The following is a 22,182-nucleotide window of genomic DNA, read 5'->3' as shown; positions in this document are numbered from 1 at the left end:
CCTTGATCACCCCCTGGGAGGTGAGGGGAGCAGTGAGCCGCAGCGGTGGCTGCGCCCGGGAATCAGTTTTGGTGATTTAACCCCCAATTCCATCCCTTGATGCTGAGTGCCAAGCAGGGAGGTAATGGGTCCCATTTTATAGTCTTTGGTATGACTCGGCCGGGGTTTGAACTCACAACCTACCGATCTCAGGGCGGACACTCTAACCACTGAGTAGAATAAAGTCACGCCAAAGAGTTCAAACTTTGTCTCATCAGACCAGAGAATTATGTTTTTCATAGTCTGAGAGTCTTTCAGGTGCATTTTGGCAAACTTTTGACTAAGAAATGGCTTCCGTTTGGTCACTCTACTTTGGCCTGATTGGTGGATTGCTGCAGGGATGGTTGTCCTTCTGGAAGGTTCTCTTCTCTCCACAGAGGAATGCTGTAGCTCTGACAGAGTGACCATCAAGTTCTTGGTCACCTCCCCGACTAGACTAAGATGAACGCAGGAATGTACAGAGACATCCTGGATGAAAACCAATGCTTCTTATCCAACGTGATGGAGGTTGAGAGGTGCTGCAAAGAGGAATGGGCGAAACTGCCCAACTGTAGGTGTGCTAAACTTGTGGCATCATATTCAAAAAGACATGAAGCTGTAGTGGCTGCCAAAGGTGCATCAACAAAATATTGAGCAAAGGCTGTAAATACTTATGTATATGTGATTTTTATTTTTTATTTTTAATACATTGACAAAAAGTAAAAAAAACAAAAAACTTTTCACATAGTCATTATTGGGTATCCTGTGTAGAATTTTGAGGAAAATTTAATTATTCCAGTTTTAAATAAGACTTTAACATGAACAAATGTGGAAAAGTGAACTGCTGTGAATACTTTTCAGTTGCACTGTAATATAAATTTTGATTGGCAAAACATCCCATAGTAATGATTAGTTACACAAATTCCTTTAATCGATCAATGGCACCCACTCAAAGCGTCTATTGATGACCTTGGAATGGCACACAACCTCATGAACTGTTTCTAGGACTCGACCATGAATCGTAACTGACTTGACTGTTTATGAAGAGAACTGTTGTATTTACATGGATAGAACTACAAGTTATGGAAGTCTCTCCAGAGAGTGGTGAGGACGGCGGAAAAGATCATCAGGACTCCTCTTCCTCCTATCCAGGAGATAGCAAAAAGCCGCTGCCTGACCAGGGCTCAGAAAATCTGCAAAGACTCCTCCCACCCCCACCAAGGACTGTTTTCACTGCTGGACTCTAGATAGAGGTTCCGCAGCCTTCGAAGCAGAACCTCCAGGTTCTGTAACAGCTTCTTCCCTCAGGCTGTAAGACTCTTGAACGCATCATAATTAAATTAAATTATCCCCTCAACTCCCCCCAAAATGGATTAACTTGCTGGAATAAAAAAGACAATATAACATACATCCATAAACGTGGACGCATGTGAAAAAGTGCAATATATTTATCTGTACAGTAATCTATTTATTTATTTATATATATTTATATATATATTTATTTATTTTATATATATATATATATATATTATATATATTATTTATATATATTTATTTATTTATATATGCACCTTATTGCTTTTTTATCTTGCACTACCATGAGCTTATGTAACGAAATTTCGTTCTTATCTGTGCTGTAAAGTTCAAATTTGAATGACAATAAAAAGGAAGTCTAAGTCTAAGTCTAAGTTTGTAGATATAACACATTGAAAACAGAAAGTAAACATACAGTACAGGCCAAATGTTTGGACACACATTCTCATTCAATGCGTTTTCTTTATTTTCATCACTATTTACACACACCTGTGAAGTGAAAACCATTTCAGGTGACTACCTCTTGAAGCTCATCGAGAGAATGCCAAGAGTGTGCAAAGCAGTTATCAGAGCAAATGGTGGCTATTTTGAAGAAACTAGAATACAAAACATGTTTTCAGTTATTTCACTTTTTTTTGTTAAGTACATAACTCCACATGTGTTCATTCATAGTTTTGATGCCTTCAGTGACAATCTACAATGTAAATAGTCATGAAAATAAAGAAAACGCATTGAATGAGGAGGAGGTGTGTCCAAACTTTTGCCTGTACTGTATATGTGTAAGAAACTGCCATAAGGTGGGAAAAGGGGTCGGCTAAAATAAGCTTTGCTTCTTCCTACTCCTTTTTGAGCATGTGATGTGGCATATTGAAACTGCATTCATGTTCGAAATAAACTTCAACCAATCAAAACATGTGGAGGGAAGTGAGTGTCTCTTTGGGCACAGCCAAAACCATAGTTTAAATAGGGGGTGATCCTAGTAGATTACCCGCAACACGCACACTGATAATACTTGCAATTTTATAGTTTGCACACTTTGTTTAGCGTGTGGTATTTGGATCTTAGTCGATCAGGCTCCTAGTTTACATACAGTACATACAACTTGTATTCTCAGCTGCATTTTAAATGTATCAGTGAACTTTGTAGGATACCGCGACACATCGCCAAACACAATACTCTATTGCAGGGGTGCTCATTACCAGGGGGATGAAAAGGGGGGGTAAAAGAGACGGATTCTAGGGGACCATGATGGAGGGGGGCCCAGAAAGGCCCCTAATGATGATGAAATTATAATACAGAAAAAATAATGACACTATGTTGGGGGCCCTGTAAAGATTCTTTTCATGGGGCCCAAAATCACTAGCGGCGCCCCTGCTCATTACGTCGATCGCGAGCTACCGGTCGATCACCAGCCAGGCATTAAAAAAATAGTCCTAAAAATGAGCGATCATAAATCTTCACTATGACGTCACTTTCGTCACTTGATTGACATTCACGGCACCCGAGGGTCTTCTGAGATGACGCTGGCTGCTGCCAGGTCATTAAAATTACCGTCTGGAAGGCGAGAAACACTTTATTTCAACAGACTCTGGCGCCGTACCTGTCGTCAAAACTCCAAAGACCGACTGCACAGTTGCACAGTTGCGCTAACAAAATAAGAGTCTCTGAAAGCTGGCGTGCACAAGCTAGCAAGCTACGGAGTTTGCCGCCAATGTATTTCTTGTAAAGTGTATACAAAGGAGTACGGAAGCTGGACAAATAAGATGCCAAAAACCAACCACTTTCATGTGGTATTGGACAGAAAGGAGGACTTTTTTTCTCCTCCATTCGAAAATGCGGACATTATCATCACTACTGTCTGATTCCAATCAATGCAAGTCATCAGAATCAGGTAATACACCAACTTATATTCTTGTCTTCATGAAAGAAAGGAATCTATATGTGTTAAACATGCTTGTATTATCTTTAAACACCTTTAACTTATTAACAATATTAACTATATGTGTTAAACATGCTTGTGTTATCTTTAAACACCTTTAAGTTGTTAACAATATTAACTATATGTATTAAACATTATTGTATTATCATTAAACACCTTTAACTTGTTAACAATATTAACTATATGTGTTAAACATGCTTGTATTATCATTAAACACCTTTAACTTGTTAACAATATTAACTATATGTGTTAAACATGCTTGCATTATCTTTAAACACCTTTAACTTGTTAACAATATTAACTATGTGTATTAAACATACTTGTATTATCATTAAACACCTTTAATTTTTTAACAATATTAACTATATGTATTAAACATGCTTGCATTATCATTAAACACCTTTAACTTGTTAACAAAAACATATATTTCATAAATAAGTAAATATAAATTATATATATGAATGAAGTAGATCCCCACGACTTGATCAATTGAAAAGTAGCTCGCCTGCAGAAAAAGTGTGAGCACCCCTGCTCTATTGTATCATGACTGTCGTGTTGTGATACTAAGTCCTTGCCAATACACAGCCCTAATCCTAACCTTGACTATCCACTACAGTATGGAGTTTTGTCAGGCAACGGTCGGTTACATATTCTTTTGATGTTCTCCACACTATAGGAGCAGAGGTGGGTAGAGTAGCCAGAAATTGTACTCAAGTAAGAGTACTGTTACTTTAGAGATTTATTACTCAAGTAAAAGTAATGAGTAGTCACCCAAATATTTACTTGAGTAAAAGTAAAAAGTATGTTGTGAAAAAACTACTCAAGTACTGAGTAACTGATGAGTAACATGCACACACATATCATATATATATATATATATATATATATATATATACACATATATACACATACATTGATATATACAGTATATCATTTATATTTATTTATTTTGCCGTTTTTGTTTACATGTTAAAGGTGTTTTAATGAATATACATGCATGTTTAACACATATAGATTCCTTTCTTTCATGTTGACAAGAATATAAGTTGGTGTATTACCTGATTCTGATGACTTGCATTGATTGTAATCAGACAGCAGTGCTTAACGTCCACGTTTTCAAATGCAGGAGAAAAAAAGTTCCTCCTTTCTGTCTAATACCACTGAAAGTGGTTGGTTTCTGGTATCTTATTTGTCCAGCTTCCATATTCGTTTTCACACACTTTACAAGAAATACATTGGCGGCAAATTCCGTAGCTTGCTAGCTTGTTTGCGCTGGCTTTCGGAGACTCTTATTTTGAAAGCGCAGGCGCGATGGAGCGGCACTTTTATTGTGAAGACAGGAACTGTACAGTCAGTCTTTAGGCTTGTGACGGGATGTACGTTTGAAATAAAAAAGTGTCTTTTTTCCTTCACACTTTTGATTGATTGATTGAAACTTGTATTAGTAGATTGCACAGTACAGTACATATTCCGTACAATTGACCACTAAATGGTAACACCCCAATAAGTTTTTCAACTTGTTTAAGTCAGGTCATGTGACCGCCTGGCTCTGTTTGATTGGTCCAACGTCACCAGTGACTGCATCTGATTGGTGGAACGGAGTCAAACGTCACTAGTGACTGCATTTTATTGGTGGAACGGAGTGAAACGTCACCAGTAAGGCAGGCACTATGAAGGTCTGTCTGACAGACCAAAACAAAGAAAGCGTGCATTAACAGATCGATAAAAATTAGTAGCGAGTAGCGAGCTGAATGTAGATAAAAGTAGCGGAGTAAAAGTAGCGTTTCTTCTCTATAAATATACTCAAGTAAAAGTAAAAGTAAGTTGCATTAAAACTACTCTTAGAAGTACAATTTATCCCAAAAGTTACTCAAGTAGATGTAACGGAGTAAATGTAGCGCGTTACTACCCACCTCTGTATAGGAGCCACTATGAAGTATATCCACTAGAGATGCGCGGATAGGCAATTTATCTCATCCGCAACCGCGTCAGAAAGTCGTCAACCATCCGCCATCCACCCGATGTAACGTTTGATCTGAACTGCATCCGCCCGCCATCCGCCCGTTGTTATATATCTAATATTAATAAAAAAAAAAAAAAAAGGGTGAAAACTACGCGAATTGCACCTTGTGCAGACAAGATTTTTCGATCGGACACGGAGGAATTAGCGATGTAAAAGACCACGTTGGGACAAAAAAACACAAGTCTAATGCCGTTGCTAGCGATACAAGTGGAAAACTTTCAACGTTTTTCGTCGCCCAAACAGATTCTTTGGATGTGATAAATGCCGAAGTTTTATTTACGGAGGCAATAATTGAGCATGGACTTCCAATTGCACTGGCTGATCACATGGGACAGTTAATAATGTAATGCAACCTTTAAAAATCAATACGCGGTGATCGCGATCCCAAAAATAAACTTTTCTTGCATGATAATGTCCAGAAAAATTCGCTTTATATTACTATAGAGTCCTTTTAACGAATGAGTTTGATGGTTTATCACAAACCTTAAATGAAATTCCATGGCCACTGTCCTGCTCTCTATATCAACCAGGGTGAGCCCCACCCCTTTCGTGAGCGCACTGAGCGCGGAGTGACCCCTGTTACGCGCCCCCGGCAACAGGGGTGGCAAGCAGGTAAGCTGCGCGGGCGGAGCGCGCGGAGTGACCCATGTTACGAGCCCCCGGCCACGGGGGTGGCGGGCAGGTAAGCTGCTTACCTGCTGCGCGTGACGCCGGCCGCGTCGAAAGCGGACGAGGCGGGGTGTCGGTGCGGTGGGCGCGGTAGTGACCCTGGACGTGCGTCAGGCCCTTCTCGCGGATCGCCTCAGCTACGGCTCCCGGTGGGGCCCTCTCGGGGGAAGGGGCCTCGGTCCCGGACCCCGGCGAGGCGTCGGGGGCCTTCTCCGCTCCGTAAAAGTGTCCATCTCTTTTTCTTTTTTTTCTTCTGTTGTGGCATATGCAGCAGGTGCCTGCTCGTTTTTCGTATGTGGGTAACAACATTTAACTATGTATATATATTTCCCAATTGGTTTAACTGCCACCCGCAAAAAAACTAAATAAAAAAAAAATTAAAAAAATATCTAATTAATCCGCCCGACCCGACCCGCGAGCGGATAAAATCTTATTTTTTTTAATTTCATCCGCCCGATCCGCGGATAATCCGCGGACTCCGCGGTTGTGTCCGCAAACCGCGCATCTCTAATATCCACCAATGTTGGAAATAGCTGAGCTGGTTGTTAAACTGGTAAAATGCTATCATACTAACAATCACGCTATGTATAGTTTTGTCAGTCTAAGATAAACATCCTATTCGCTCACATTAAGGTAACTCCTTCTGACTCCATAAGCCGATTTCTCCCTGCAAGACAGAGGATAGTAGCTGTTGTTTTTGTTTTTTTTCCGGGGTTTTTAAACACATGCTCCCATTAATTTCCCCACACGGGATTCACTCGAGCAGAGGGGCACACGCTGCGTTGCTGCAAAATCTGACAGCTTTTGTCGAGTGTGAATAATCTCAAGGATCCTGTTGTCTTTTTGTGGATGAGTGACGGGGCTGCCACCTGCATGTGTTTGCTTCCTTTAGTAAACAACATTAATTCACCGTGACAACAACACATGACAAGTAGTCATTGTGTGTGACGCGTGCGCACGTGTTCTGTATGTGTGAATATAGAAATGTGTGTTTATGTAGATTAAGGTGAAGGCCTAAACTTAATCTGACTGGATCTATCATCGACTAATGAACTCCACACACACCCACGCATACACAGACACGTGCCTACTGCCAGTGTGTGTGTTTGTGATGCGTGGGAGGCAGTAGCGTGTGTGCTGGAGCCCACAGTATCCCGCACGTGCCTGATTCTGGAGAATTTGTGTATTTTGTTTTGCTACACTTAAAGTGGAACTGCACTTTCTTTGCAATTTTGCCTGTCGTTCACAATCATCATGAAAGACATGACGACGGATGGATTTTTTTAATGCATTCTCAATATTAAATAAACGTAAATAAAAATCTGCTTACAGCGGAGCCAATGAGAGCTCCATTATCCTGCCCATAAAATCCAATAAATAACCATTCACAAAGCGCCAACAATACTCCATTTACATTTCGTGACTTGAATAGTAACCAAGTATTAGTGATATTGTTATTATAAGTGTTACCGCAGACTAACTATTTATAGCGACGAGGTGATCACTTCCGGACATACTTACATGAGGTGGGCGGGGTTGGGGGGGGGGCTGGGTTTGGTGGTAGCGGGGGTGTATATTGTAGCCCGGAAGAGTTAGGGCTGCAAGGGATTCTGGATATTTGTTCTGTTGTGTTTATGTTGTGTGTGGCGCATATTTGTAACAGTGTTAAAGTTGTTTATACGGCCAACCTCAGTGTGACCTGTATGGCTGTTGATCAAGTATGTCTTGCAGTCACTTATGTGTGTCTGTAGAAGCCGCATACAAGATGTGACTGGGCCGGCACGCTGTTTGTATGGTGAAAAAGCTGACGCGATGACAGGTTGTAGAGGACGCTAAAGGCAGTGCCATCACGGCACGCCCTTAATATTGTTGTCCGGGTGAAAATCGGGAGAATTTCAGGAGAATGGTTGCCCCGGGAGATTTTCGGGAGGGGCACTGAAATCCGGGAGTCTCCCGGAAAAATCGGGAGGGTTGGCAAGTATGCTTCCAGATGTGCCTATGTTTACATCATCGAGTGATCTACTGTTTCCTTGCTTCCTTGCTCCCTGGAAGTTTATTGTAGATCATAAATCATGCATCTCACCTGGAAAGTAGATGGTTGAGGATATAATCCAACAAGCTGGGACACTTTGACAGCCATTTAGGACTTGGAACTGGCGAGAACGACACGAAAAGCAGTAATCAGTGAAGATTTAAAAAAAAAAAAGCAAACGTCGTGATGCGTTTTTTAAATTAATGCTTAAAAAATGCGTAAATATTAATTGTTATTATAAATGTGCCTGTTACTACATTACATGTATACTTACATCATGTATACAAAACCATAATGGAGGTGTTTGGATTTTTTTAGGGACTTTATAGGCAGAATTGAATGGCTCCCATTGGCTCCCTTGTAAGCGGACTTTTGATCGCATTTATTTAATATTTAGATGCATTAGAGAGAAAAAAATCAATTCGTCGTCATGTCTTTCGTAATGATTGTGAACGATAGGCAAAATTTCAAAGAAAGTGCAATTCCCATTTAAGGGCTAACAAACATGTCAAACACAAAGCAATATTTTATTAATTTGTGTTTCTTTTTTCTAAACAGAATAAAATAATAAAATAAATTCTAATCTATTATAATATTTTTTATCTGATTGTAAGGCAGATGGACACATAACAGGTAATAAGCTTTGTGGGCAACTCAACTGTAAAAGGACATCAAAGTTATAAGGTCAACAAACTGAAAAAATAATACAATGAAAACATACCCTATGAAGTGATACTTCATATTAAAGGCTATGATGAGGTTTATTTTAGTTTTGTCATTATTTTGTCAATGCCCCCCATTAGCATTGCTTTTTTAAACTGAAAAAGTCAATAATTTCCACCTCTAATTGAACACCCAAAGTAAGATGCAGAGTACAACATTACTAGTTGATTTTTTTCTCATTTATCTTGTGTGTTTTTTTTTTTCCACAGTGTGTATTTATCCCACTCTCCAAGGAGGGCAACACAACAAAAATATATAAATTATTGTGAAAAAGTTAAGAAACATTACAATATTATTTTTCATTACAGTAAATACACATTTTGTATCATTTTATTTATTATATTAATATACATATTTTCAATTTGAACACTTTAGATTAGAGATGTTTGATAAATGCTTTAAAATGTAATATCGGAAATTATCGGTATCAGTTTCAACCTCCCGATTTTCCCGAGGGACTCCCGAATTTCAGTGCCCCTCCCGAAAATCTCACGGGGCAACCAGTCTCCTGATTTCCATTCGGACAACATTATTAGGGGCGTGCCTTAAAGGCACTGCCTTTAGCATCCTCTACAACCTGTCGTCACGTCCGCTTTTCCTCCATACAACCAGCGTGCCGGCCCAGTCACATAATATATTCGGCTTTTACCCACACATAAGTGAATGCAACGCATACTTGATCAAGAGCCATACAGGTCACACTGAGGGTGGCCGTATAAACAACTTTAACACTGTTACAAATATGCACCACACTGTGAACCCACACCAAACAAGAATGACAAACACATTTTGGCAGAAAAAATACCCAGAACCCCTTGCAGCACTAACTCTTCCGGGACGCTACAATATATACCCCCCGCTACCACCAAACCCCCCCCATCTCCAGAATTTGGAGGTCTCAACGTTGGCAAGTATGCCCTAGTATACTCTGAACTGAAGCTGTGTGCCTTCATTGTTTTTGTAGCTGTTGTTTTGAGGCATGTTTAAAAAAAATAAAAAATGATGCACTGAAAGTCAAAGTATAGTATTTCCCATAGTTGTAGTGGGTATTAGGATCATCTCAGGGAGAGCATGTCCCAAATTCCAAGCTGCTGTTTTGAGGCATTTTAAAAAATAATGCATTTTGTGACTTCAATAATAAATATGGCAGTGCCATGTTGGCACTTTTTTCCATAACTGGAGTTGAAGTTGTTCTCTTATTTTGGAAAACCTTGTTTTTGATTTATTGATTGAAACTTGTATTAGTAGATTGCACAGTACAGTACATATTCCGTACAATTGACCACTAAATGGTAACACCCAAATAAGTTTTTCAACTTGTTTAAGTCGGGGTCCATGTTAATCAATTCATGGTAAAGTTACATTGTTTAATGCATCACAACAAAATTAGGCAAAATAATGTGTTAATTCCATGACTGTATATATCGGTATTGGTTGATATCGGAATCGGTAATTAAGAGTTGGACAATATCGGAATATCGGCAAAAAAGCCATTATCGGACATCCCTACTTTAGATGTATTGTTCTTAGTGCAGATTACCAACACTACAATAATATATTTTTAGAAGCATTTTACTCTTTAATGTATAGACAGACATTATTATATTAGACTTTGCAGGTGTACCCAATAGAGCATCCAATAGTTGCCTTGTGACTTGACTACGTTCCCGTTTATCTCAGTGACAGTAATTTAGCAAATCTCTCTATCACACAATTGTACTAAGGAAGGAAGTTTGCTTGAGGGCTTGTCTTGGCGCAACATACCTGGACAGAGCAGGTTGGAATGTGAACACATTCTGTTGTCGTCAAGCCAAACATTGCACAAGCCAAGAATGTGGGTTGGTGAGCAGTCATGAGATGACGAACTCCAAGCAAAGGTGGAATGACCTTTTTTTTTTTGTTGAAATTATTATTATCCGCATACTTATGTCCCGTGCCCTCTTTCTTTCTTGTCTCCCGCCCAATCATCAGCGCTGTCGCTCCCTCCGTCTGACCTTTTCAGCGATACAGTCTTAAATGGGTGATTGACAGGAATGAGCCCAGGGGACTTGAAACCAAACAAATGAATGGATAAAAGTCTGGGGGGACGCAGAGTGAAGGGCATTTTATCATATCGTCTCATCATAATGCTCAACTAATTCTGTATTGCACTTTGAAAATGTCTTACTTCATTCAAAAAACAATGAACCCAAGCAGAAAATAGGAACTAGGTATTTTTAAAATACAGTGGTACCACATCCCGAGAGTTCCCTAACTGAAGTGTTTTGAGATCAGAACTGTCTCTCGGCTAATTGGTATGCTTTACGTTGCAAGCAAATAATTTGAGTTACAAGCTCTTCTTCATTAGTTGGCATGGCGAACGTCACGGTGAACCCTGTTAGATTTGCCCAAAACATCAGGTCTTACTCGCTAGCATTATCTTATTGCTCGAAATTGAAATAACTTTGTTTTCCAAGTGGAAGAAAGTGAATGTGAAGGACAGTGCTGAGAAGAAGGAGTATTGTAGATGGAATTCATTGAATCAGAAAAAGAATATGACAGACATTGTCGCCAACTTGGCAAAGCATTTGGAGCGTATCACTGCGAGTCTGCACCATACCGAGGCAGAATGAGTCTAATGCCAGCCAAGGATGTTAAAATAATAATCAATCGACGGACATTTATCCATGAAAATATGGAAAAGCTGCTTCTGGTGTGTTTGACAGAAATCAGCTGGAAGGCGATACCGTTGAAGTCTGTTCTCTAAGTTAAATGCTGTACATTTATATTACATTACTTAAACTACACTAGTACATTCTATTGTTGGGGGACGGCGTGGCAGTGTTGGTAGAGTGGCCGTGCCAGCAATCGAAGGGTTGCTGGTTACTGGGGTTCAATCCCCACCTTCTACCATCCTAGTCACGTCCGTTGTGTCCTTGGGCAAGACACTTCACCCCTTGCTCCTGATGGCTGCTGGTTAGCGCCTTGCATGGCAGCTCCCGCCATCAGTGTGTGAATGTGTGTGTGAATGGGTAAATGTGGAAATACCAGAGGTGTGGACTCGAGTCACATGACTTGGACTCGAGTCAGACTCGAGTCATAAATTTGATGACTTTAGACTCGACTTGACAAAATGTAAAAAGACTTGCAACTCGACTTAGACTTTAACATCAATGACTTGTGACTTCACTTGGACTTGAGCCTTTTGAATTGACATGACTTGACATGACTTGCTACTTTCCCCAAAACCCAAAGATGAAAAAGTTATTCGGGAGCTCTCCGTATTTTTCATTGTGTACTTGTCTATCAGCGTTGCGTGTGTCAGCTGGTGTGGTCTCAGTACAACAGCCAATCAAATTAGATCTACTTTGTTTTCATCACACAGCATTCATCCAATCAAATTGCAGGACAACCAACGAAGAAGACATGTCCAAACCACACGCCAGTGAACAAAAAATGATACCTAAAATAATTTTGTTTGGGTATAAAAATTACGAGGTGGTCAACACAAAACGGTTTGCAGTATGCAACACATGCGGTTCGAAAATTACTGATGGAGAGGCAACAACTTCCAACTTCGTCCGGCATTTGAAGTTGCACAAAGAACGGTAAGTTTTGAATGTAAGATAACGTTTATTGGCTAAGTAACGTGACTTTTATTTGCTGTGTAGTTAAATCAGTGAGGCTGTAAACTCACTGCTAATGTTATAACGTTATTGCAAACACGGGAATCTGTTGCAGTTCACTACCTTATTCAAACTTTTTGTTCAGTGATTTTTTTTTAAGCAGGGTTACGTTAGTCAATATATCGCACGTAACGTTAGACGGCGGTCAGCAGCACCGCGTATTTTAGCCACCTAAAAAAAGACAAAAATAGTAAAATAAAGGTCAGTTAAAATGTATACTATATTATGAATATGTGTACTGTTTTAGCTAGCTTTCTGACATACTGTTGGTTGTTTACCTCAGTGGTCCCCAACCACCGGGCCGCGGCCCGGTACTGGTCCGTGGATCGATTGGTATCGGGCCGCACAAGAAATAATTTTTTTTCTTTCTCTTTTTTTTAATTAAATCAACATAAAAAACACAAGATACACTTACAAGTAGTGCACCAACCCAAAACAACTCTCTCTCCCCTTTTGTTCTGGGCATTGAACATGAGAGTCTTGGCAGTGCCTGCCTCCAGTGCTCCAGTGGAGCGAGTTTTCAGCCATGGTGGCATCATACTACGCCCCCATCGTGCACAAATGACTGACAAACTCTTGGCTAATTTGGTCTTTTGCAAATGCAATGCAGCATAGGGCCCTGACATATAAAAAGTACAACTTTTTTGTTATGTTCACGTATATGTCATGTTTTTTCAATGTTAACACTTTTGTACAAATAAGTACATTTGCACTTTATTTTTCAATGTGTTTGTTCTGTAAAGGAATGAGTTAATGTTTAAAATGACTGGTTAATAGTGCTATTATAAAGTGCAATGTCAGCACAATTTTCTTTCCTGCAATTTAAAATGCACTTGTTTTAATAAATAAATACAGCGTTTGAAAAGCATACACAATCTGTGTTAATATATTAGTCTGTGGTTAAAAGGACTTGAAAGGACTCGAAACTCAAAATGCAGGACTTAGGACTTGACTTGAGACTTTCCAGTCTTGACTTTGGACTTGACTCGGGGCTTGCCTGTCTTGACTCGGGACTTGACTCGGACTTGAGGGCAAAGACTTGAGACTTACTTGTGACTTGCAAAACAATGACTTGGTCCCACCTCTGGGAAATACTGTCAAAGTGCTTTGAGTACCTTGAAGGTAGAAAAGCGCTATACAAGTATAACCCATTTATCATTTATTATCATTTATAATGTTTTTATACAATATTTCTGATCTTTAAGCTTGTTTTTCCTATTAAAAGGCACGTTACTTGTTAAAATAGTGACATTTTGTGGCGCATGAGCACTCATTAAATCAATTTGCTTTTAATTAAATGGGTGACGTTGGTTTGAGATACAAGTGGTTTGAGTTAAGCGCTCTGTCACAGAACCAGTAAACTCATAAGTTGATGTACTACTGCAATAGGATTTTTTTGTGTAATGTTGACAAGCAAACTATATTTTAGGTTACTGAAAAGCCTCTGGGAATTAATTTCAAAAACACAATGTGTATGCTTTTAAAAAATCGTGCGCAGGTTTCTATTATTTATAGAATTGTGTTTATTGTATAAATACAGTTAAATACTGTATACATTATTTTGCTGTACTGTATATTTGTTTCATTTTATTTATTTTAGGAAATATATACCATTTGTTTGTGCTCTGTTTTAGATTAATTTAACATTTATTTTAATTTCATTTCATTGCAAATATGTCATGTGTATATGTTATACGTCCTCTTTTCTATGATTTTAGTCATTGTGCCTTTTTCAGAAATGACTTTATTCAGGCTTCTGATTGGATAAATTGGCCTCACAACATGTTGCTTGCATTAATATTAATAGTAGTGATGGACATGTTTTGAAGCCAGAACAAAAAAAAAAAAGGTTTTGGTCATTCAAGAGTCAGGACCAAAAACTCCACATAGCATAGCGAGCCCTCCGACCATGTAGAGCAATCCCAACTTTGCCCTGCGTCCCAGGCCTGCATTGTCAGTCCTATTGTACCAGCTGCGAGATTCCAGTCTCTCCAGCAACAATGGGAAGCAGAGACATCAGAGGCAAAAATCCGAGCGATGCCACTGCGATAAGGAAGTCTGCAGGAGGTGCACTATTTACAGACAATGCTTTGTCCTACGGCATGCCAATCATTTCCCTTTTTGCCCTGATCGCTTGCTTTGGAGGTATGAACGCATTGTTTAAGTTTGTCCTTTTATGGGGGGCCTCGGCACTCATGCTGTGATGACAAATAGGATCATATATGGCAATGACAGGCCGGAAAAGTACGTACCAGAGCTACTATTACTTTAAACATTGTCTATTGTTTTCGATCATACGATTATATGAGGCTCAAAGTATTCCCAATAGTCGGACATATTGGATAGGATATCAAACAAAAATGACAATATTTCATTAATCTGCTTAGGGAGTATATACGGTATTTAGCATTATAGAACTGTATATTATATGCCATTATTTCAATCCTGTGAAAAGCAAAAACAATACTTTTTATCCTTATTATTTTGATATTGAATAATTTGGCTATCTACAGTAATAACTCAGAACATGCGTAAAGGCCTACTGAAACCCACTACTACCGACCAAGCAGTCTGATAGTTTATATATCAATGATGAAATCTTAACATGGCAACACATGCCAATACGGCCTGGTTAGCTTACTAAAGTGCAATTTTAAATTTTGCGCGAAATATCCTGCTGAAAACGTCTCGGTATGATGACGTCAGCACGTGACGTCACAGATTGTAGAGGACATTTTGGGACAGCATGGTGGCCAGCTATTAAGTAGTCTGTTTTCATCGCAAAATTCCACAGTATTCTGGACATCTGTGTTGGTGAATCTTTTGCAATTTGTTCAATGAACAATGGAGACAGCAAAGAAGAAAGCTGTAGGTGGGAAGCGGTGTATTGCGGCCGACTGCAGCAACACAAACACAGCCGGTGTTTCATTGTTTACATTCCCGGAAGATGACAGTCAAGCTTTACCATTGTCCTGGGGAGAACTGGGACAACAGAGACTCTTACCAGGAGGACTTTGAGTTGGATGTGCAGACGCGGTACCGTGAGTACGCATGCAGCTGCGGCTGCCAAACATTTGATCGCTTGCCCGTACGTGCGTGCCGCTATGTGCATGTCACATACGTAACTTTGGGGACTTAGGGGAAATATATGTGCTGTTTGAACTTTGGGGAGGTGAACGGTACTTTGGGCTGTGGGATTGAGTGTGTTGTGCAAGTGTTTGAGTTGTATTGGCGGGTTAAATGGACGGGAGGGGGGAGGTGTTTGTTATGCGGGATTCATTTGTGGCATATTAAATATAAGCCTGGTTGTGTTGTGGCTAATAGAGTATATATATGTCTTGTGTTTATTTACTGTTTTAGTCATTCCCAGCTGAATATCAGGTCCCACCCGCCTCTCACAGCATCTTCCCTATCTGAATCGCTCCCACTGCCCTCTAGTCCTTCACTCTCACTTTCCTCATCCACGAATCTTTCATCCTCGCTCAAATTAATGGGGAAATCGTCGCTTTCTCGGTCCGAATCGCTCTCGCTGCTGGTGGCCATGATTGTAAACAATGTGCAGATGTGAGGAGCTCCACAACCTGTGACGTCACGCTACTCGTCTGCTACTTCTGGTACAGGCAAGGCTTTTTTATCAGCGACCAAAAGTTGCAAACTTTATCGTTGATGTTCTCTACTAAATCCTTTCAGCAAAAATATGGCAATATCGCGAAATGATCAAGTATGACACATAGAATGGACCTGCTATCCCCGTTTAATTAAGAAAATCGCATTTCAGTAGGCCTTTAAAGAGAATATGATAACAGTTAAAAAAAAAGTACATTGTTGGCTTCTACTTTTCTTCCTCTTGTAGATCCATCCCATCCATCCATTTTCTACCGCTTGTCCCTTTTGGGGTCGCGAGGGTTGCTGGAGCCTATCTCAGCTGCATTCGGGCGGAAGGCGGGGTACACCCTGGACAAGTCGCCACCTCATCACAGGGCCAACGCAGATGGACAGACAACATTCACACTCTCAATGGTTTGTTTTTATTCAACAGTTGTCCATCAACATGCTGAAGAAATGCATCATTTTCTAGTGGTTGTTGCATACGATTTTATGAAACGAAAAGTCACATTTATATTGTACCTCTTCTAATTAAAGTGTATTACTTTTGCGTACATTCTACTAATTTCTCGCTTTTCCCTTAATGTTACATGTTAACTGCAGTAAAGTGTATTTATATTGTCTCCGCACTGACCTACGCTCACATATTGTCTTGTCGTCGATGCCTGAAGCCCACTTTGTCCCTTATTGTCCACTTCCTGCACAGCAGGGCAGCTGCTTCCTGTCTGGCGCCACAACGATGAGCAACCGCCGCCCGCCTTCAGCATTTCCAAAACAGCAGGGCTTGAGGGGGTGTGGTTAAAAAAGAGACATGACACCATGGATGAATTAGTAGAGTTTGAGTTACATTCTGATACTTGCCTTGAGGTAGAAATATAAACAAAAATCATATATTATAATGAATATTATACAGAAGACTGTACTTTAATATGTATGTGTACCTTGTTTAACAACCATTTAACACACCTCTCATCTTTTTTTATTGCCTCTGTCCAAGGCGCCTGTATCAGCCGCCAGGCAAGAATTCCGGATGCTGCAGGAAAGTCAGGAGAGAGGGAAGAAATACAGTATATCAAAGTCTGTTTTTTTTTGTACAGTGTAAAAGAGCTGGAGAGGCAGAAAGTGAGCAGGGGCTCTGTGCATGGAAAAAAATAGAAAAAGATGAATAGAGAAAGAAGAGAGAGCGATGGAGATCCGACATGAAGGGAGTAACTGTGCATATAAAGAGCATTGAATATGAGCCCCCAGTGGGTCTCCACAGGGAATGTGACCTGCTTTCTCTCCCGTCCATATTTAACACGTAGTCACATACATTACCATTCACTACAGAGTCTTTATAGATGCTAATGTAAATGATTCATCATATAAATGTGTGGATTATTTCCATCAAGAGCGCCCGACTGCAGCTGGGATAGGCTCCAGCCCCCCGTGACCCATAGAAGGACAAGCGGTAAAAAATGGATGGATCGAATGATGGATGAATGAAATTGAGAACTAAAGTATTTCACTTGTATGTGCAATCCCCAATCACAGAACTCAATTCAATTGATATACAGTGTATGTGTCAAGACGTGGACTATGGTGTGTTTGTTTTCCCGAGATGCAAGTAAAGCTGAACTGGACATGGCGTGAAGGTAAATACATATTTATTGTTAACGCTCAAAAAAAGGAATCAAACAAAAGGCGCGCACAAGGGCGGAAGTACAAAAAAAGTTGGCTATGAAAACAAAAGACTAGCACAAAGGCAATTAACTAAGAACACGAAACAAAAACACTTACTGTGGCATGGCATGAAGCATGAATAACAAGGGTGGACATGGGTAGCATGGATGGATAGATCGATAATGTCACCAGGCCGACTGCCTGGCAACAACAAGCTTAAATACTGGTGACATGATTAGTGAAAACAGGTGCGTGACTCAAAATGAGAAAACGTGAGACAGGTGCGTGACATGAGGATGTGAACCAGGTGAAACTAATGGTTACTCTGGTGACAAAGCAAGGGAGTGAAGACAAGAACTAAAAAGTGTCCAAAAACCAAGTAAAACATAACTAAACAAAACATGATCACAGACATGACAGTATGGTACTTTTAAAAGTCTATCTTTGGCAAAAAACAAATATTGCTAAGAAAGAACAATCGAAAATTAAAAAAACTTGATCAATAATGCAATGCAATGTAATTGTGTATCATTTTAGGATTTTGTACGAAAAGTACAATAAATACCAAAAGAAAAATGCATTGTAGTTTGTTTTTGAATGTAAACATTACCATCTCTTTATTGAAGACTGGAACACTCAGAAATGTCATTGAGCTCCCCCCCAAGAAGTATGACATTTCATTATTATTTTTTAGTGTTAAATCATTGCAATAATAATTTACGATCATTTTCAATGTAGTATATACTAAAACATTTTTCATTTTATTTTATGAATATATATTTTCTTCTTTTTTTTTAAATTCTGTGATTCTTATGATCCTTCTTTTTTTTGCTTACGAAGTAGTGTCAAGTCAATTGTGAACTTCTATGCTACCAAATGTAGTTCCTTGGCAAATAATTAATCATTATACCAGCAAACTCAAAAAACAACAACTAACATTTACAAAAAAAAGTGGAGGATTTCAAGTACCTTGGGGTCTTGCTCACGAGTGAGGGAAGAGTGGATCGTGAGATCGTCAGGCGGATCGGTGCGGTGTCTGCAGTGATGTGGATGTGATCGATCCGTTGTGGTAAAGAAGGAGCTCAGCTGGAAGACAAATATCTCAATATACTGGTTGATCTACGTTCTTTGGGTTATGACCAAAAGGACAAGATCACGGGTACAAGCGACCAAAATTAGTCTCCTCTGTCAGGTGGTGGGGCTCTGCCTTAGAGATAGGGTGAGAAGCTCTGTTCGAGAGAAGCTTAAAGTAAAGCCGCTGTTCCTCCACATTGAGAGGAGCCAGATGAAGTGGTTCGTGTTTCTGGTCAGGGTGCCTCCCGAATGCCTGCCTGGGGAGGTGTTTAGGGTACAACCGACCGGTAGGAAGTCACGGGGAAGACCTAGGACACGTTGGGAAGACTATGTCTCCCGGCTGACCTGGGAATGCCTCAGGATCCCCCGGGAGGAGCTGGACGAAGTGGCTGGGGAGAGGGAAGTCTGGGCTTCTCTGCTTAGGCTGCTGCACCCGCGAGGCGACCTCAGATAAGCGGATAATAACGCCTGGAAGATGCGGCTAATGAGAGTCACCGTGTAACCTTCTGCAGCAATGTTTTATATACACACCGCAAGTTTATATATAATGTAGTAACAGACACCTTCATAACAATATCTTAGATGTACAGTATTTTAGTCATTTTAATCATTTCCGGGACTGATTTATTCCGTGCATTGATTTCTGTTTCAATAGCAGCGCATGTCTGACTTCTGGCAACACGTGTGTTCCTACTTCCAGAATCAAACCCGAGTGTGTTTTCTAATCGTGGCATACTTGCTAACAAACAACGGACACAACTGTTTTTTGGACAAATGAAGATTCACAACCTTGTTCTTTTGAAGCTAAATATACTGCTGCTTATAGAAGCCAGCACGAAGGAAGAGTGAGACGTTGGAGCAGACGGAAGCCGGGAGATGGAGATGAAAGCGACGTTGACACTATAAATATAGAATTTGGAGACAAGCTATTTTGACATAAATGGATTGCTTACCCAAAATCAATAGGAAACATACCGGGCCAGCCGGTATGTGAGTGAGTCACTTTAATATCGATCATGATGCACGTATAGTTGATGATACACCATAGGTGTTACTACAACTACAGCCGTGTACAAACAAAACATGTGGGCTAATACTTTACAGATACTGTAATATAATTGTTCATGTTTTTCAGTCAGTACAGATTGGTGTCGTATCACATTGTGTTTTGCATTACAAACTCAAACGCGTTTCGTGTTGTTGAAGTTAGCTTATCTCTTGCCGTAACTAGCTTTTACGGATAATACCAAAGCATGCCGATAAGTTACTGCGATAGAAAAGAGTTCCTCAGTGTTCGCTCTCACAATAACAATGTCGGTACAGCTTGGATATTATACAGGTTACGGAACGTAAATGAAGTATTGCTGACGGTTTTTGGATGCATTTTTAAAGTGATTTTGAGTTAGAATTGATTGCAATAATTAGCTGTATTGCTAGTTGCCAAGAACAAGCCGATTTTTATGTTAGAAAGTGAAACAAAAACAAAAAACTCTAGTTTTCTTGTCTCTCATGATTGTGAACGATAAGCAAAATGCCCAAAAAAGTGAAGTTCCCCTTTAAGGTAACACATTTGCTTCCTACGTAAGCGAAACACACTGTCATAAGTTTGTTATCATGAAATTATAATGTTACTATTTTGTAATTATCCATCCATCCATTTTCTACCGCTCGTCCCTTCCGGGGTTGCGGGGGGTGCTGGAGCCTATCTCAGCTGCATTCGGGCGGAAGGCGGGGTACACCCTGGACAAGTCACCACCTCATCGCAGGGCTATTTTTTAATTATTACAACCAGTTTACTTTTCAGCATCATAGCCCAGGTCCATTGTAAACCATGTCTGGGTACTAGTCCACCACTAATTGAAGGACGCAGGTGTTTTTTAGTTCCTAGTGGCCTTTTACAACAAACATAAAAAGAAAGCAAACAATTTGTCCTAATGGACTTGAGTTCACTTTGTTCCATCCTGCACTTAACTTCCTCTTTAGGGATATAAAAAATACAAAGTATATTTCCTGCGTGTGCCTCCTTTGAAGAGTGAACAAAAGAGGAGAGGTTCTGCTGAGGGGAAAGAGAGAGATGTCACTGAATGTTTGAACGGGAAGTTTCAAAGCGGGAGACTCGCCACGCACACACACTTTTGGAGTAACACGGAAAGACGTTCAACTCGGCCACATTGCAGGGAATATTAAACAAAAGAAAAGACTGTTGAAAAGAATATTTATGACAAGGCGGCCAAAGGTCAGCAAGCAAACTCTCTCAAGAAACGGCTTTGTAAAGTTAGCAGGAAGCTAACATGATGAATATTTTATACGTTTGGCAACATCAGTTGTCATCAACCTGAAGAGAAAAAAGCTTGTTTTTAATAAAGCCAGAACATTTTAATAGTTATGTGTTTGTAAATGTATGTGTTTATAATGTAAATATATAAACCAATAACAATAATGAATATTTATATAAGTTAATTTAAAGTACTAGAGATGTGGGAAACATTGTGCAATTCAGAATCGATTGTCTTTCTTTTTTTAATTAATCAATTCAGCAAAACAATACACAGCAATACCATAGCAATGCAATCCAATTCCAAAACCAAACCCAGCAACATTCAGAACTGCAATAAACAGAGCAATTGAGAGGAGACACAAACGCGACACAGAACAAACCAAAAGTAGTGAAACAAAAATGAATATTATCAACAACAGTATCAATATTAGTTACAATTTCAACATAGCAGTGATTAAAAATCCCTCATTGACATCATTAGACATTTATAAAAAAAAAAAAAAAAAAAAAAAAAAAAACGAACAATAGTGTCACAGTGGCTTACACTTGCATCGCATCTCATAAGCTTGACAACACACTTGTCAGAGTTTGTAGGTGACGAACCCCAAGATGCAGGGAAGGTGGAAGGCATTGTACGAGAAAACATGATTTAATTATACACTAAGGCAAAACAACAAACGAAAAGGTAACAAAAGGCGCGCACAAGGCGGAGAACAAACTTGGCTATGAACTAAAATAGCACAGAGGCTAACTGTGGACAAGAAACCAAAAACACTTACTGTGACACGAAGGAACTAGGACATGAGCAGAGTGAAACCAAAAGTAGACAGAGCTACAACGACAAGTATTAAGAACAACGACACGACAGGTAGTAGTGACAATGATCCAGCAGTGACTGGAGGGTAGGGCAGGTATAAATAGCAGCTGGCTGATTGACACCAGGTGTGGCCAGGTGCCAATCAGCCACAGCTGAGGGGAAGCAGCACTCAGGGAGACACTCAGGAAATGAAGACAAAATAAAAGCGCTGACAGGAAACTAAGACAAACAGAGAAAAAACTAAAACATAGTCAAACTGTCAGAGACAAACCTGACAGTAGCCCCCCTTCCTATAACGGATACCAGACGTTCTAGGAACACCCCCCCCAAAAAACAGTCCAAAGTCACGGGAGGGTGGTGGG

At 39.9% G+C, this 22,182-nt stretch overlaps 1 long non-coding RNA gene across 2 annotated transcripts; it reads right to left on the bottom strand.

Moving 5' to 3' along the window:
- Window positions 1-16,404: 16,404 nt before the first annotated feature.
- On the bottom strand, window positions 16,405-21,886 carry LOC133576495 (uncharacterized). 2 transcript variants are annotated; one of them, XR_009811643.2, is made up of 4 exons: window positions 21,783-21,886; window positions 18,621-18,737; window positions 16,956-17,022; window positions 16,405-16,772 (listed from the first exon to the last, which is right to left on the bottom strand). It is a non-coding gene; the product is annotated as an uncharacterized lncRNA (long non-coding RNA). The 2 variants fall into 2 exon arrangements; XR_009811642.2 differs by lacking the exons at window positions 18,621-18,737; window positions 21,783-21,886 and adding an exon at window positions 17,769-17,836.
- Window positions 21,887-22,182: the final 296 nt, after the last annotated feature.

The sequence above is a fragment of the Nerophis lumbriciformis genome, linkage group LG34, assembly GCF_033978685.3.
Source record: "Nerophis lumbriciformis linkage group LG34, RoL_Nlum_v2.1, whole genome shotgun sequence".
In the NCBI taxonomy this organism is placed as follows: domain Eukaryota; kingdom Metazoa; phylum Chordata; class Actinopteri; order Syngnathiformes; family Syngnathidae; genus Nerophis; species Nerophis lumbriciformis.
Note: the sequence above shows the minus strand (reverse complement) of the source record. Positions and strands in the feature narration are given on the sequence as shown.